Genomic DNA, 16,293 nt, shown 5'->3' with positions numbered 1-16,293 from the left:
TGAACAGATAGCCAAGTGGGAATATAAAGTTGTTGCTGTAATTGTGACCTGACTCCAAAAACAACAGGACTGGGTTCTGGACTGGAATGGAATGGAATTCTTCAGTGTTTCTGTTGTTTGGCTTGCATTGAATCATCGATTTTCTTGTTTTTCACTTTGTCCATGCCTTTGAATAACTGTGGATCCTTCTTCAGAGTGTCTTCTTTCACCAGGTAGTTCTGACCTCTGATGATGTTGATTGTAATCAGCTTCAATTCGCTGATAGTTTTGGAAATGAGCAGATTTCCTTTGCTTGAGTCTACAACATGGAACTCAGTCTGACATGTGGACCCATGGGAGGATTTGAATGCCATCCCTGCGTTGGAGTTGCATCCATCTAATAAGAGACCGAGTAGAAGTGACAGTTCTGTCAGTCGAATATGAGACTTTTAATGGCAGGGTTGTGAGCTTGAGTGCCATTCTGTTATTCCTTTTTTTAAGGCTTCATGAGCAGAGAGTACAGGGAGTGTTTGAAATGAGCAAGTCTCGCTTTGATTCAGGACTCTTACCTCTCAGCAGCATCTCACTATGAAAGATTGAATTTGATCTCATTTCATTCTCAGCTCGGGGTCTGTGCGGCTCAGTGGCACTTCTGGCTGTCTCCCGCTTCACAATCCATCAGTACTGAGAAAGCAATGGGGAATATTACTCACATGTTGTGTTCTTTAATTTTTTGGAAAACTTGAATGTATGTATTTTCTTCCAAAACAAGGACACCAAGCCGCAGTTAATGTAGGGCTGAAATAGCTCAGTTTGGAGAGCGTTAGACTGAAGATCTAGAGGTCCCTGGTTCAATCCCGGGTTTCAGCAATTTTGCTTCCTTATGCGTCCCTTGCCTTGGTTCTGATTTTCCAGTTGCACAATTTACTTTGAGATTATTTCCCAAGCACCAGTGGATTGAATTTGAGAAACAACACAGAGTCATTTACAACATAGAAGGTGGTCATTTGGCCTATCACGTCCATGCTGGCTCTCCCCGGAGCAATCTAGTCAGTTCCACTCACCAGCTCGATCCCTTTCCTCCTGCAAGTTTCTTTCCTTCAAGTATCCATCCAATTTCCTTTTCAAATCATTGATTGTCTCTGCTTCCACCACACTCTTGGGCCAAGACATTACCACCCACAACATAAAAAATTCCAACTCATCAAGGATGGGAAATATTTACATCTTCTATATTTGCTTATTCTCTATTTCTATGAGAATAGACTGGCAGTCAACATGAAAGGAAACCCAAACATCTTCGAGCAGCATGTAAATGATAAGTGGGTAGTAAGAGGTTGAGTCGGGCCTATTAGGGACAAAAAGGATAATATAAGCTTAGAGGTGCAGGGCAATGTTAATCTACTTAATGAGTACTTTGTATCAGTGATCACTAAGGAAGTGGAATTTGACAAAATATCAGTCGAAGTGAAGAGAGCAGAGTCAATGGAGAGGGTACAAATTGAGAGAGGGTGGTACTAAAAAGGCTGGCTGTGCTTAGGGAAGATAAATCACCTGGTCTGGATGGCTGGCATCCCAGGTTGCGAAAGGAAATGCGGATGCAGATAATGGAAGAGTTTGCCATAATCTTCCAATCTTCCCTGGATACGGGGGAGGTGCCAGAGGATTAAACAGTGGCAAATGCGACACCCTTATTCAAGAAAGGGTGTAAGGACAGTCCAGGTAACTACAGGCCAGTTAGATTAACAGCAGCGGTGGGTAAGGTTTTAGAAAGAATAATCAGGGTAAAAAATCAACAGTCACTTGGAGAGGTTCGAGTTAATTAAGGAGAGTGAGCATGGATTTATAAATGGGAGTTCATGCTTGACTAATCTAACTGCATTTTTTGATGAACTAACAGAGCAGGTTGATGAAGGGAATGCAGTGGATGTTGTTTATATGGATTTTAAGGAAGCGTTTGACAAGGTACCACATAAAAGGGCGGTTAACAAAATTGAGGTTCGTGGTATAGGAGGGTCAGTGTCCAATTGGATAGAAAATTGGTTTAAGGACAGAAAACAGCGAGTCTTATTAAATGGTTCTTTGTCAGACTGGAGGATAGTCGACAGTGGTGTTCCCCAAGGTTCAGTGCTAGAACCACTGCTTTTTTTGCTCAAGGTAAGTGACTTGGATCTTGGAATACAGAGTAGAATCTCAAAATATGCCGATGACACCAAACCTGGAGGTGCGGCAAACAGTGAAGATGATATGAACTGCCTGCAACAGGACAGTGATAGGCTAGCAGAATGGGCAGACAGGTGGCAGATGGAATTTAATAGTGACATGTGTGAGGTGATGTATTTTGGCATAAGGAATAGGGAGAGGCAATATATACTTAATGGCACAGTTCTAAAGAGTGTTCTGGAATTGAGGGACTTGGGGTTCATGTGCATCAATCTTTGAAGGAGGCAAGTCATATTGCGAGAGTGGTTCGCAAAGCATATGGGATCTTGGGCTTTATAAATAGAGGCATTGAGTACAAAAGCAGGGAAGTTATGCTGAACCATTATAAATCTCTGGTTAGGCCCCAATTGGAGTGTTGCTTCCAGTTCTGCTCAGCAGACTTTAGAAAGAATGTGAGGGTCCTTGAGAGGACGCAGAGGCGATTTACCAGAATGGATCCAGGGATGGGGGATTTTAGTTACAAGGTTAGGTTGGAAAAGCTAGGATTATTCTGCCTTTCTCAAAGGAGATTGAGTGGAGAATTGATAGAGGTGTATAACACCTCTAGAGAACAGGCCATCCTGGACTGGGTATTGTGTAATGAGTAAGGATTCGTTAACAATCTTGTTGTGTGGGGTCCCTTGGGGAAGTGCGCCCATAATATGATAAAATTCTTCATTAAGATGGAGAGTGAGAGAGTTGATTCCGAGACTCGGGTCCTGAATCGAAACAAAGGAAACTATGAAGGTATGAGGCGGGAGTTGGCTATGATAGATTGGGGAACGTTACTTAAAGGGTTGACAGTGGATAGGCAATGGCTAGCATTTAAAGAGCGCATGGATGAATTACAACAATTGTTCATTCCTGTCTGTGTAAAATTAAAACAGGAAGGGTGGCTCAACTGTGGCTTACAAAAGAAATTAAGGAAAGTATTAGATCCAAGGAGGAGAAATATAAAATGGCCAGAACAAGCAGCAAACCTGAAGATTGTGAGCAGTTTGGAATTTAGCAGAGGAGGACAAAAGGATTGATTAAGAAGGGGGAAATAGAGTATGAGAGTAAGCTAGCAGAGAACATAAAAACTGACTGTAAAAGCTTCTATAGATATGTGTAGAGAAAAAGATTAGTGAAGACAAATGTGGGCCCCTTACAGTCAGAAACGGGGGAATTTATAATGGGGAACAAAGAAATGGCAGACCAATTAAATACATACTTTGGATCTGTCTTCACAAAGGAGGATACAAATTATCTCCCAGAAATGTTGGGGAACATAGGGTCTAGTGAGAAGGAGGAGAAGGGTCTAGGAGAAGGAGCCTTTCAGTGCAGCAGCTTTTTCGGGAGCAGAGTGTGAGCGAGTGAGCAGCTGGGAAAGTCAGTTTGAAAGTAAATTTAATTTCCTTTTGTTTTTCGGCGGAGGCCAGGGGGCTGCTGGGTAAGTAAAACACTGTATATTTGGGCGGTTTCTGAACCCGAGACACCACACTTGTAGTGTCTCCCACCCGCCCTCCTGCTCTAACCAAAAAAAAAAGGACTCGGTGGGGTGTTTATAAGGTAAGGCTTTTTCGATTTATCTGGTTTTATTGTGATTGGTAAAAACTTTACGTTCCTTTTTCATTTAACTAAGTTTAAACTTAAGATTAAAAATGGCAGGAGATCTCAGACCCGTATCATGCTTCTCTTGCTCAATGTGGGAGCTCAGGGACATGGCTGATGACCCTGACTCCTTCACGTGCAGGAAGTGTGTCCAGCTGCAGCTCTTGTTAGACCGCATGACGGCTCTCGAGCAGCGGATGGACTCACTTTGGAGCATGCGCGATGCTGAGGAGGTCGTGGATAGCACGTTTAGTGAATTGGTCACACCGCAGATTAGGATTGCTGAGGGAGAAAGGGAATGGGTGACCAAAAGGCAGAGAAAGAGCAGGAAGGCAGCGCAGGGGTCCCCTGCGGTCATCTCCCTCCAAAACAAGTATACCGTTTTGGATACTGTTGAGGGAGATGGCTCACCAGGGGAAGGCAGCAGTAGCCAGGTCCATGGCACCGTGGCTGGCTCTGCTGTTCAGAAGGGCGGGAAAAAGAGTGGAAGGGCGATAGTCGTAGGGGATTCGATTGTAAGGGGAGTAGATAGGCGGTTCTGTGGTCGAAAACGAGGCTCCCGAATGGGATGTTGCCTCCCAGGTGCACGGGTCAGGGACGTCTCAGATCGGCTGCAGAACATTCTAAAGGGGGAGGGTGAACAGCCAGTTGTCATTGTGCACATAGGCACTAATGATATAGGTAAAAAACGGGATGAGGTCCTACAAGCAGAGTTTAGGGAGTTAGGAGCCAAGTTAAAAAGTAGGACCTCAGAGGTAGTAATCTCAGGATTACTACCAGTGCCACGTGATAGTCAGAGTAAAAATGAAAGAATAGTCAGGATGAATGCGTGGCTTGAGAGATGGTGCAGGAAGGAGGGGTTCAGATTTTTGGGACATTGGGACCGGTTCTGTGGGAGGTGGGACTATTACAAATTGGACGGTCTACACCTGGGCCGGACTAGAACCAATGTCCTTGGAGGTACTTTTGCTAACGCTGTTGGGGAGGGTTTAAACTAATGTGGCAGGGGGATGGGAACCAATTGAGGTCAGTTGACAGTAAGGAGGTAGTAACAAAAGCCTGTAAGGAACTAGATAATGAATTCAGTGTGACTAAGGGGAAGAGCAGGCAGGGAGCAGATGATGAATATAAAGGGACTGGTGGTCTGAGGTGCATTTGTTTTAATGCAAGAAGTGTAGTAGGTAAGGCAGATGAACTTAGGGCTTGGATTAGTACCTGGGAGTATGATGTTATTGCTATTACTGAGACTTGGTTGAGGGAAGGGCATGATTGGCAACTAAATATCCCAGGATATCGATGCTTCAGGCGGGATAGAGAGGGAGGTATAAGGGGTGGAGGAGTTGCATTTCTGGTCAAAGAGGATATCACAGCTGTGCTGAAGGAGGGCACTATGGAGGACTCGAGCAGTGAGGCAATATGGACAGAACACAGAAATAGGAAGGGTGCGGTAACAATGATGGGGCTGTACTGCAGGCCTCCCAACAGCGAGCGTGAGATAGAGGTACAAATATGGAAACAGATTATGGAAAGATGTAGGAGCAACAGGGTGGTGGTGATAGGAGATTTTAATTTTCCCAACATTGACTGGGATTCGCTTCGTGTTAGAGGTCCAGATGGAGCAGAATTTGTAAGGAGCATCCAGGAGGGTTTTCTAGAGCAGTATGTAAATAGTCCAACTCGGGAAGGGGCCATACTGGACCTGGTGTTGGGGAATGAGCCCGGCCAGGTTGTTGAAGTTTCAGTAGGGGACTACTTTGGGAATAGTGATCACAATTCCGTAAGCTTTAAAATACTCATGGACAAAGACGAGAGTGGTCCTAAAGGAAGAGTGCTAAATTGGGGGAAGGCCAACTATGCCAAAATTCGGCAGGAGCTGGGAAATGTAGATTGGGAGCATCTGTTTGAAGGTAAATCCACATGTGATATGTGGGAGGCTTTTAAAGAGAGGTTGATTAGCGCGCAGGAGAGACATGTTCCTGTGAAAATGAGGGATAGAAAGGGCAAGATTAGGGAACCATGGATGACAGGTGAAATTGTGAGACTAGCTAAGAGGAAAAAGGAAGCATACATTAGGTCTAGGCGGCTGATGAAAGACGTAGCTTTGAAAGAATATCGGGAATGTAGGACCAATCTGAAACGAGGAATTAAGAGGGCTAAAAGGGGTCATGAAATATCTTTAGCAAACAGGGTTAAGGAAAATCCCAAAGCCTTTTATTCATATATAAGGAGAAAGAGGGTAACTAGAGAAAGGATTGGCCCACTAAAGGACAAAGGAGGAATGTTATGCTTGGACTCAAAGAAAATGGGTGAGATTCTAAACGAGTACTTTGCATCGGTATTCACCGAGGAGAGGGACATGACGGATGTTGAGGTTAGGAACAGATGTTTGATTACTCTAGGTCAAGTCGGCATAAGTAGGGAGGAAGTGTTGGGTATTCTAAAGGGCATTAAGGTGGACAAGTCCCCAGGTCCGGATGGGATCTATCCCAGGTTACTGAGGGAAGCGAGAGAGGAAATAGCTGGGGCCTTAACAGATATCTTTGCAGCATCCTTAAACACGGGTGAGGTCCCGGAGGACTGGAGAATTGCTAATGTTGTCCCCTTGTTTAAGAAGGGTAGCAGGGATAATCCAGGTAATTATAGACCGGTGAGCCTGACGTCAGTGGTAGGGAAGCTGCTGGAGAAGATACTGAGGGATAGGATCTATTCCCATTTGGAAGAAAATGGGCTCATCAGTGATAGGCAACATGGTTTTGTGCAGGGAAGGTCATGTCTTACCAACTTAATAGAATTCTTTGAGGAAGTGACAAAGTTGATTGATGAGGGAAGGGCTGTCGATGTCATATACATGGACTTCAGTAAGGCGTTTGATAAGGTTCCCCATGGCAGGCTGATGGAGAAAGTGAAGGCGCTTGGGGTCCAAGGTGTACTGGCTAGATGGATAAAGAACTGGCTGGGCAACAGGAGACAGAGAGTAGCAGTAGAAGGGAGTTTCTCAAAATGGAGACGTGTGACCAGTGGTGTTCCACAGGGATCCGTGCTGGGACCACTGTTGCTTGTGATATACATTAATGATTTGGAGGAAAGTATAGGTGGACAGATTAGCAAGTTTGCAGACGACACTAAGATTGGTGGAGTAGCAGATAGTGAAGGGGACTGTCAGAGAATACAGCAGAATATAGATAGATTGGAGAGTTGGGCAGAGAAATGGCAGATGGAGTTCAATCAGGGCAAATGCGAGGTGATGCATTTTGGAAGATCCAATTCAAGAGTGAACTATACAGTGAATGGAAAAGTCCTGGGGAAAATTGATGTCCAGAGAGATTTGGGTGTTCAGGTCCACTGTTCCCTGAAGGTGGCAACGCAGGTAAATAGAGTGGTCAAGAAGGCATACGGCATGCTTTCCTTCATCGGACGGGGCATTGAGTACAAGAGTTGGCAGGTCATGTTACAGTTGTATAGGACTTTGGTTCGGCCACATTTGGAATACTGCGTACAGTTCTGGTCGCCACATTATCAAAAGAATGTGGATGCTTTGGAGAGGGTGCAGAGGAGGTTCACCAGGATGTTGCCTGGTATGGAGGGCGCTAGCTATGAAGAGAGGTTGAGCAGATTAGGATTATTTTCATTAGAAAGACGGAGGTTGAGGGGGGACCTGATTGAGGTGTACAAAGTCATGAGAGGTATCGACAGGGTGGATCGCAAGAGGCTTTTTCCCAGAGTGGGGGTTTCAATTACTAGAGGACACGAGTTCAAAGTGAAAGGGGAAAAGTTTAGGGGGGATATGCGTGGAAAGTTCTTTACACAGAGGGTGGTGGGCACCTGGAACGCATTGCCAGCGGAGGTGGTAGATGCGGGCACGATGGAGTCTTCAATGATGTATCTAGACGGATACATGAATGGGCAGGAAGAAAAGAGATACAGAACCTTAGAAAATAGGCGACATGTTTAGAGAGAGTATCTGGATCGGCGCAGGCTTGGAGGGCCGAAGGGCCTGTTCCTGTGCTGTAATTATCTTTGTTCTTTGTTCTTGTTCTAGGAACTGTATGAAATCAGTATTGGTAGGGAATGTTTGGGAAATTGATGGGATTGAAGGCCGATAAATCCCCAGGGCCTGATAATCTACATCCCAGAGTACTTAAGGAAGTGGCCCTTGAAATAGCAGATGCATTTCTGGTCTTTTTTCAAACTTCGCTCGACTCTGGAACAGTTCCAATGGATTGGACGGTAGTTAATGTAACTCCACTATTTAAAAAAAGAGGCAGAAAGAAAACAGCGAATTACATACCAGTTAGCCTGACATCAGTCGTGGGGAAAATGCTGGAGTCCATTATAAAAGATGTAATAGCAGAGTGCAATAATAACTCGTCTCCACTCCTAGTATTTCTAAATCCCACACATTCACTATAATGTGAACAATTATTTCCTGTTGTGTCTCTCTCAGATTTGAAAACTTCACTGTATTGGAGTGAGGTGACATCTACTGGCGGGAAGCAAGAACTGCAATCCAGCAGCAGAAACTCCACAGTCTGTCAGGGTTAAAGAAACATTGCAATGTGAGGATACAGCGAAGTGGTTTGATTGGGTAGATGGAGACATGATTCCACTTGTGGTGGTGTCTGAAGCAAAGGCCAGAAATACAAAATTGTCATTAATAAAAGAAATGAGGAATTCATGAAAAATGTAGTAACGTAGTGAATGGTTAGAATGTGGATAGAATAGAAAGTGAGATTGGATGGACAGAAGCAGTCTGAAAGGATGGCTAAACAAAAGGTGAGTGCCCTGAAACGTTAACTGTGTTTCTCACAGCACAGATGCTGCCAGAGCTGCTGAACATTTCCAGCACTTTCTGTTTTTATTTCAGCATTTGCAGGATGTTGCTTTGATCTGAAAAAAATGGATGATTGGCTGGGGGGTTCCAGTGAAATTCCACAGCAGCTAATACAGCCTGCCCTGCCAGCGGCTCGTTGGTGTAGGGGTATGATCCTCGCTTAGGGGGTATGGTTAATTAACATGCGAGAGATCCCGGGTTCAAGTGCCGGACGAGCCCTGGTCTGCTGGCATTTTTAGATTAAGGTTATCTATTGGTTTCAGCCTTGCAGAAGGCGGAATTGACTTCCATCCGGAGCTGGCTTGAGGACAAGACAACTGGATTCAAAGAGCTTGTCGACAAAATTGTAATTAACTAAATGTACAGACAGCCAAGTGGGAATATAAAGTTGTTGCTGGAATTGTGACCTGACTCCAAAAACATCTGGACCAGAATGGAATGGAATTCTTCAGTGTTTCTGTTGTTTGGCTTGCATTGACTCATCGATTTTCTTGTTTTTCACATTGTTGATGCCTTTGAATAATTGTGGATCCTTCTTCAGGGTGTCTTCTTTCACCAGGTAGTTCTGACCTCTGATGATGATGATCGTAATGAGCTTCAACACACTGATAGTTTTGGAAGTGAGCAGATTTCCTTTGCTTGAGTCTACAACATGGAACTCAGTCTGACATGTGGACCCATGGGAGGATTTGAATGCCATCCCTGCGTTGGAGTTGCATCCATCCAATAAGAGACCGAGTAGAAGTGACAGTTCTGTCAGTCGAATATGAGACTTTTAATGGCAGGGTTGTGAGTTTGAGTGCCATTCTGTTTTTCCCTTTTTTAAGGCTTCATGAGCAGAGAGTACAGGGAGTGTTTGAAATGAGCAAGTCTCGCTTTGATTCAGGACTCTTACCTCTCAGCAGCATCTCACTATGAAAGATTGAATTTGATCTCATTTCATTCTCAGCTCGGGGTCTGTGCGGCTCAGTGGCACTTCTGGCTGTCTCCCGCTTCACAATCCACAGTACTGCGAAAGCAATGGGGAATATTACTCACATGTTGTGTTCTTTAATTTTTTGGAAAACTTGAATGTATGTATTTTCTTCCAAAACAAGGACACCAAGCCACTGTTAATGTAGGGCTGAAATAGCTCAGTTGGGAGAGCGTTAAACTGAAGATCTAAAGGTTCCTGGTTCAATCCCGGGTTTCAGCAATTTTGCTTCCTTATGCGTCCCTTGCCTTGGTTGTGATTTTCCAGTTGCACAATTTACTTTGAAATTATTTACCAAGCACCAGTGGATTGAATTTGAGAAACAACACAGAGTCATTTACAGCACAGAAGGTGGTCGTTTGGCCTATCACATCCATGCTGGCTCTCCCCGGAGCAATCTAGTCAGTTCCACTCACCAGCTCGATCCCTTTCCTCCTGCAAGTTTCTTTCCTTCAAGTATCCATCTAATTTCCTTTTCAAATCATCGATTGTCTCTGCTTCCACCACACTCGTGGGCCAAGTCATTACCACCCACAACATAAGAAAGTTCCACCTCATCAAGGATGGGAAATACTTACATCTTCTATATTTGCTTATTCTCTATTTCTATGAGAATAGACTGGCAGTCAACATGAAAGGAAACCCAAAAATCTTCGAGCAGCATGTCAATGATAAGTGGGTAGTAAGAGGTTGAGTCGGGCCTATTAGGGACAAAAAGGATAATATAAGCTTAGAGGTGCAGGGCAATGTTAATCTACTTAATGAGTACTTTGTATCAGTGATCTCTAAGGAAGTGGAATTTGACAAAATATCAGTCGAAGTGAAGAGAGTAGAGTCAATGGAGAGGGTACAAATTGAGAGAGGGAGCTACTAAAAAGGCTGGCTGTGCTTAGGGTAGATAAATCACCTGGTCTGGATGGCTGGCATCCCAGGTTGCGAAAGGAAATGCGGATGCAGATAATGAAAGAGTTTGCCATAATCTTCCAATCTTCCCTGGATACGGGGGAGGTGCCAGGAGTAAACAGTGGCAAATGCGACGCCCTTATTCAAGAAAGGGTGTAAGGACAGTCCGGCTAACTACAGGCTAGTTAGATTAACAGCAGCGGTGGGTAAGATTTTAGAAAGAATAATCAGGGTAAAAAATCAACAGTCACTTGGAGAGGTTTGAGTTAATTAAGTAGAGTGAGCATGGATTTATAAATGGGAGTTCATGCTTGACTAATCTAACTGCATTTTTTGATGAACTAACAGAGCAGGTTGATGAAGGGAATGCAGTGGATGTTGTTTATATGGATTTTAAGGAAGCGTTTGACAAGGTACCACATAAAAGTGGGGTTTACAAAATTGAGGTTCGTGATATAGGAGGGTCAGTGTCCAATTGGATAGAAAATTGGTTTAAGGACAGAAAACAGGGAGTCTAATGAAATGATTCTTTGTCAGACTGGAGGATAGTCGACAGAGGTGTTCCCCAAGGGTCAGTGCTAGAACCATTGCTTTTTTTGCTAAAGATAAATGACTTGGATCTTGGAATATTGAGTCGAATCTCAAAATATCCCGATGACAACAAACTTGGAGGAGTGGCAAACAGTGAGGATGATATGAACTGCCTGCAACAGTTCAATGATAGGCTAGCAGAATGGGCAGACAGGTGGCAGATGGAATTTAATAGTGACAAGTGTGAGGCGATGTATTTTGGCATAAGGAATAGGGAGAGGCAATATTTACTTAATGGCACAGTTCTAAAGTGTGTGTTGGAATAGAGGGACTTGGGGTTCATGTGCATCAATCTTTGAAGGTGGCAAGACATATTGCGAGAGTGGTTAGCAAAGCATATGGGATCTTGGGCTTGAAAAAAAGAGGCATTGAGTACAAAGCAGGGAAGTTATGCTGAACCATTATAAAGCTCTGGTTAGGCCCCAGTTGGAGTGTTGCTTCCAGTTTTGCTTACCACACTTAAGAAAGAATGTGAGTGTCCTTGAGAGGATGCAGAGGAAATTCACCAGAATGGATCCAGGGATGGAGGATTTTAGTTACAAGGTTAGGTTGGAAAAGCTAGGGTTGTTCTACCTGCATCAAAGGAGAGTGAGGGGAGAATTGATAGATGTGTTTTCGGCTATGACAGTTTTAAATAAATTGGCAAGGAAACATTGTTCCCGTTAACTATTGGTACAAGGACTAGGGGACACAGATTGAAGGTTTTGGACAGGAGATACAGGGGGAATGTGCGCAAGAACGAGTTTGCACTGATTGGTGATGATCTGTAACTCGCTGCCCAAGAGGGCGGTGGAAATGGAGACAATCGAGGATTACAAAAGGAATTTGAATGGGCACTTGAAGGAAATAATTTTACAGGGCTATGGGATCGAGCAGACAAGTAATAACTCGTCTCCACTCCTAGTATTTCTAAATCCCACACATTCACTATAATGTGAACAATTCTTTCCTGTTGTGTCTCTCTCAGATTTGTAAACTTCACTGTATTGGAGTGAAGTGACATCTACTGGCAAGAAACAAGAACTGCCGTGATGAGATCAGCCATGATTGTATTGAACGGCAGAGCAGGCTCGAGTGGCTGACTTGCCGACTCCGGCTCCTCGTTCTTATGTTCATAGAATCATGCAGCACAGAAGGAGGCCATTCTGCCCCATTGTGCCTCTGCTGACTCTCTGACAAAAAGATGCAATTAGTCCAACCCCCTGCCTATTTCCCCATAATCCTGGAGAATTTCACTTTGAAATATTTGTCCAATTCCTTTATGAAAGTTATAATTGAATCTGTTTCCACCACCCTGTCAGACAATTCATTCCAAATCCGAATCAGTTACTGGGTAAAAAGATCTCTCCTCACCTCCCCTTGACATTTCTGGCCAATTATTTTAAATCTGTGTCCTCTGGTTACTGACCCCCAGGACAGTGGAAACAGTTTCTCCCTCTCTACCCTATGAAAATCCTTCATGATTCTGAACACCTCTATTAAATCTTCCCTTAACCTTCTCTACTCTGAGGAGAACAATCCCAGCTTCACCAGCCTGTCCAGAGAACTGACACCCCTCATCTCTGGTATCATTCTAGTAAATCTCCTCTGAACTGTCTCAGAAGCTTTGATGTCCTTTCTAAAGCCTGGTGCCCAGAACTGGACACATTACTCGAGCTGAGATGGAGCCAGCGACGCCCACATCCCACGAACGAATAAAAAAACGCTCCCGAACCAGTCCCCAATTCTTAAGCATTTATCGACGCTCCCTGCCCAGTCCCCAAATCTTATTCATTTAGAAACGCTCCCTGCCCAGTCTCCAACTCTTATTCAATTATCGACACTCCCTGCCCAGTCCCCAATTCTTATCCATTTACAGACGCTTCCTGACCAGTACCCAAATCTTATTCATTTAGAGACGCTCCCTGCCCAGTCCCCCAATTCTTATCCATTTGCAGACGCTCCCTGCCCAGTTCTCAATTCTTATCCATTTACAGACGCTCCCTGACCAGTACCCAAATTTTATTCATTTAGAGACGCTCCCTGACAAGTCCCCAATTCTTATCCTTTTATGGACGCCGTTTCGGGAAGCCTCACTGGGAAAAGCTTCACCACCGCCATCCGCAGGGATACAGATGGGATTGTTCCATCTTATTGTGGCCCTGAGGCCCTGCTCCAGCTGTGTGAGCCCGCAAAGTCTTCTTGCACTTTGTGAATATCCCGCTCCAACTCCGAACCCGCAGCTCGAGCTGCTGACAAAGCTCCCTACCGCGCCTGCGCGCCCCGCTCCTGTCACAGATAGGGCGGATTCTAGGCCGCTGAGCATTCTGGGTATCACACCTGTCATTAATGCTATTCTTTCAGCTGAAAGGTTTTATTACGTACATTTCATGACCTGGAATCGTCGTGAGTGTTTTCTTTTGCACCTGTCAGTGCCTGGGAGGATAGAGTCAGCTTCACTTTGCAGCCATGAGTTTCTGGTGTGAGAAAGTGGTGTTTAACTCAGTATATTTCAGTTTTTGGTCTGTGACTGTGGGTATTATTCAGTTCTTGTTTGTTTCTGCTATTGCTCTGTGAGTTTCACCACATATCTTTCAACAACTTGTATGTGAGCATCAGCTTTTGTCTATATCTATCAGTTTCTGAGAAGTGAGAAAGGGTTTGATTCTATCCCTATTAGTTTCTGTTACATGCATGTGTCTTTAATCTGCACCTCCTCTGAGTGTGTCTTCGTCTCTGTACTTGTAGGTGAGTATGTGTTTTGCTTTGTATCTCTCAGTCTTTGAAGTGTGAGCCTGGGTTTGTACCTAATTTCCTTTGTACCTTGCAGTTGGGATATGAAAGAAAGATTTTTACACGTTACCTGCCAACTGCTGCTACGTGACTGTGGGTTTCACACTGTATCTGTCAATTTCTTGTCTGGTAATGCGAAGTTTACAGTGTACCTGTCAGTTTCTTGCATGTGAGTGTTGATTTCACTCTGAAAAGAATCATAGATCATAGAATAGTTACAGAACAAAAGGAAGCCATTCAGCTCATTGTGCTTGTGCTGCTTCTATGCACGAGCAACTCAGCTCATGCCACAGACTCATGTATTCCATGAAAACATGCAATTTTTCCACTTCAGATAATTATCTTATACCATTTTGAAAGCCATGGTTGAATCAGCCTCCATCACACTCTCAAGCAGTGCATATCAGATCTTAACCACTCGCTGTGCAAAAGAAGTTTTTCCTCATGTTGCCTTTGGTTCTTTTGCCATTCACCTTAAATCGGTGTCCTCAGGTTACAGAGCCGTGAATAATATTCCCCATTGCTTTCTCAGCACTGATGGATTGTGAAGCAGGAGACAGCCAGAAGTCCCACTGAGCCGCACTGACCCCGAGCTGGGAATGAAATGAGATGAAGTTCAATCTTACACAGCGAGATGCTGCAGAGAGATGAGTCCCGAATCAAAGAGAGACTTTCTCATACTTTTGCTGAATTTCATTTCAAACACTCCTTGTACTCTCTGCTAATGAAGCCTTAAAAAAGGGAAAAACAAAATGGCACTCAAACTCACCACCCTGAAATTAAAAGTTTAACGTTTGACTGACTGAACTGTCACTTCTACTCGGTCTCTTATTGGATGGATGCAACTGTATTCTCCAACGCAGGGGTGGCATTCAAATCCTCCCATGGGTCCACATGTCAGACTGAGTTCCATGTTGTAGACTCAAGCAAAGGAAATCTGTTCAGTTCCAAAACTATCAGTGAGTTGAAGCTCATTACGATCATCATCATCAGAGGTCAGAACTACCTGGTGAAAGATGACAATCTGAAGAAGGATCCACAATTATTCAAAGGCATCGACAATGTGAAAAACAAGAAAATCGATGAGTCAATGCAAGCCAAACAACAGAAACACTGAAGAATTCCATTCCATTCCAGTCCAGAACCCAGTCCTGTTGTTTTTGGAGTCAGGTCACAATTACTGCAACAACTTTATATTCCCACTTGGCTATCTGTTCATTTCGTTAATCAAGCTCTTTGAATCCAGCTCTCTGGTCCTCAAGCAGGCTCCATATGGAAATCAATTCCGCCTTCTGCAAGGCTGAAACCAATCAATGACCTTAAACTAAAAATGCCAAAGAAGAAGGACTTGTCCAGGATTTGAACCCAGGATCTTTCACACATTAATTAATCACTCACCCTAAGCAAGGATCATACCCCTAGATCAACATGCCACTGATATCAGAACTTCCTTTTAGCTCCTGTGGAATTTCACTGGCAGCCAAAGCCGACCATCCATTTTTTTTTCAGAGCAAAGCAACATCTTGCAAATTCTGAAATAACAACAGAATGTGTTGGAAATGTTCAGAAACTCTGGCAGCATCTGTGGAGAGAGAAACAGAGCTCACCTTTCAGGGCGTTTACCTTTTGTTTGAGCCATCCTTTCACACTGCTTCTGTCCACCCAATCTCACTTTCTATTTTATCTAGATTCCACCCACTCACTACCTAAATACATTTATCATGAATTCCTCATATCTTTTAATAATGACAATTTTATATTTCTGGCCTTTGCTTTGGACTCCACCACAAGTGGAATCATGTCTCCACCAACCCAATCAAACCCATTCACTATTTCCTCACATTGCAATGTTTCTTTCACCCTGACAGACGATGGAATTTCTGCTGCTTGATTGCAGTTCTTGCTTCCTGCCAGTAGATGTCACCTCACTCCAGTGCAGTGAAGGTGACAAATCTGAGAGCACACAACAAGAAGTAATTGTTCACGTTGTTGATTGTTCAGTGAACAGGTCCCTCTATTCCTGCACACTCTTTAGAACTGTGCCATTAAGTATATATTGCCTCTCCCTATTCCTTCTGCTAAAATGCATCACCTCACACTAGTCACTATTAAAATCCATCTGCACCTGTCTGCCCATTCTGCTAGCCTATCACTGTCTTGTTGCAGGTGGTTCATTTCATCCTCACTGTTTGCCACTTCTCCAAGTTTGGTGTTATCGGCATATTTTGAGATTCTACTCTATATTCCAAGATCGAAGTCATTTATCTGTCGCAAGTAAAAAGCAGTGGTTCCAAACGTGACCCTGGGGGAACAGCACTGTCGACAACCTTCCAGTCTGAGAATGAATCATTTATTACGCCTTGCTGTTTTCTGTCCTTAAGCCAATTTTCTATCCAATTGGACACTGACCCTCCTATTCCATGAACCTCAATGTTGTTAATCACCCTTT

The 16,293-nt window shown here is 43.9% G+C and overlaps 2 non-coding genes across 2 annotated transcripts; both read left to right on the top strand.

The window, feature by feature from the left end:
* Positions 1 to 776: 776 nt before the first annotated feature.
* trnaf-gaa (transfer RNA phenylalanine (anticodon GAA)) lies at positions 777 to 849 on the top strand. Its single transcript has one exon. It is a non-coding gene; the product is annotated as a tRNA-Phe (tRNA).
* Positions 850 to 9,727: 8,878 nt separating this feature from the next.
* trnaf-gaa (transfer RNA phenylalanine (anticodon GAA)) lies at positions 9,728 to 9,800 on the top strand. Its single transcript has one exon. It is a non-coding gene; the product is annotated as a tRNA-Phe (tRNA).
* Positions 9,801 to 16,293: the final 6,493 nt, after the last annotated feature.

The sequence above is a fragment of the Heterodontus francisci genome, unplaced genomic scaffold, assembly GCF_036365525.1.
Source record: "Heterodontus francisci isolate sHetFra1 unplaced genomic scaffold, sHetFra1.hap1 HAP1_SCAFFOLD_59, whole genome shotgun sequence".
Lineage (NCBI taxonomy): Eukaryota > Metazoa > Chordata > Chondrichthyes > Heterodontiformes > Heterodontidae > Heterodontus > Heterodontus francisci.
This window is presented reverse-complemented; position numbering and strand designations above follow the sequence as displayed.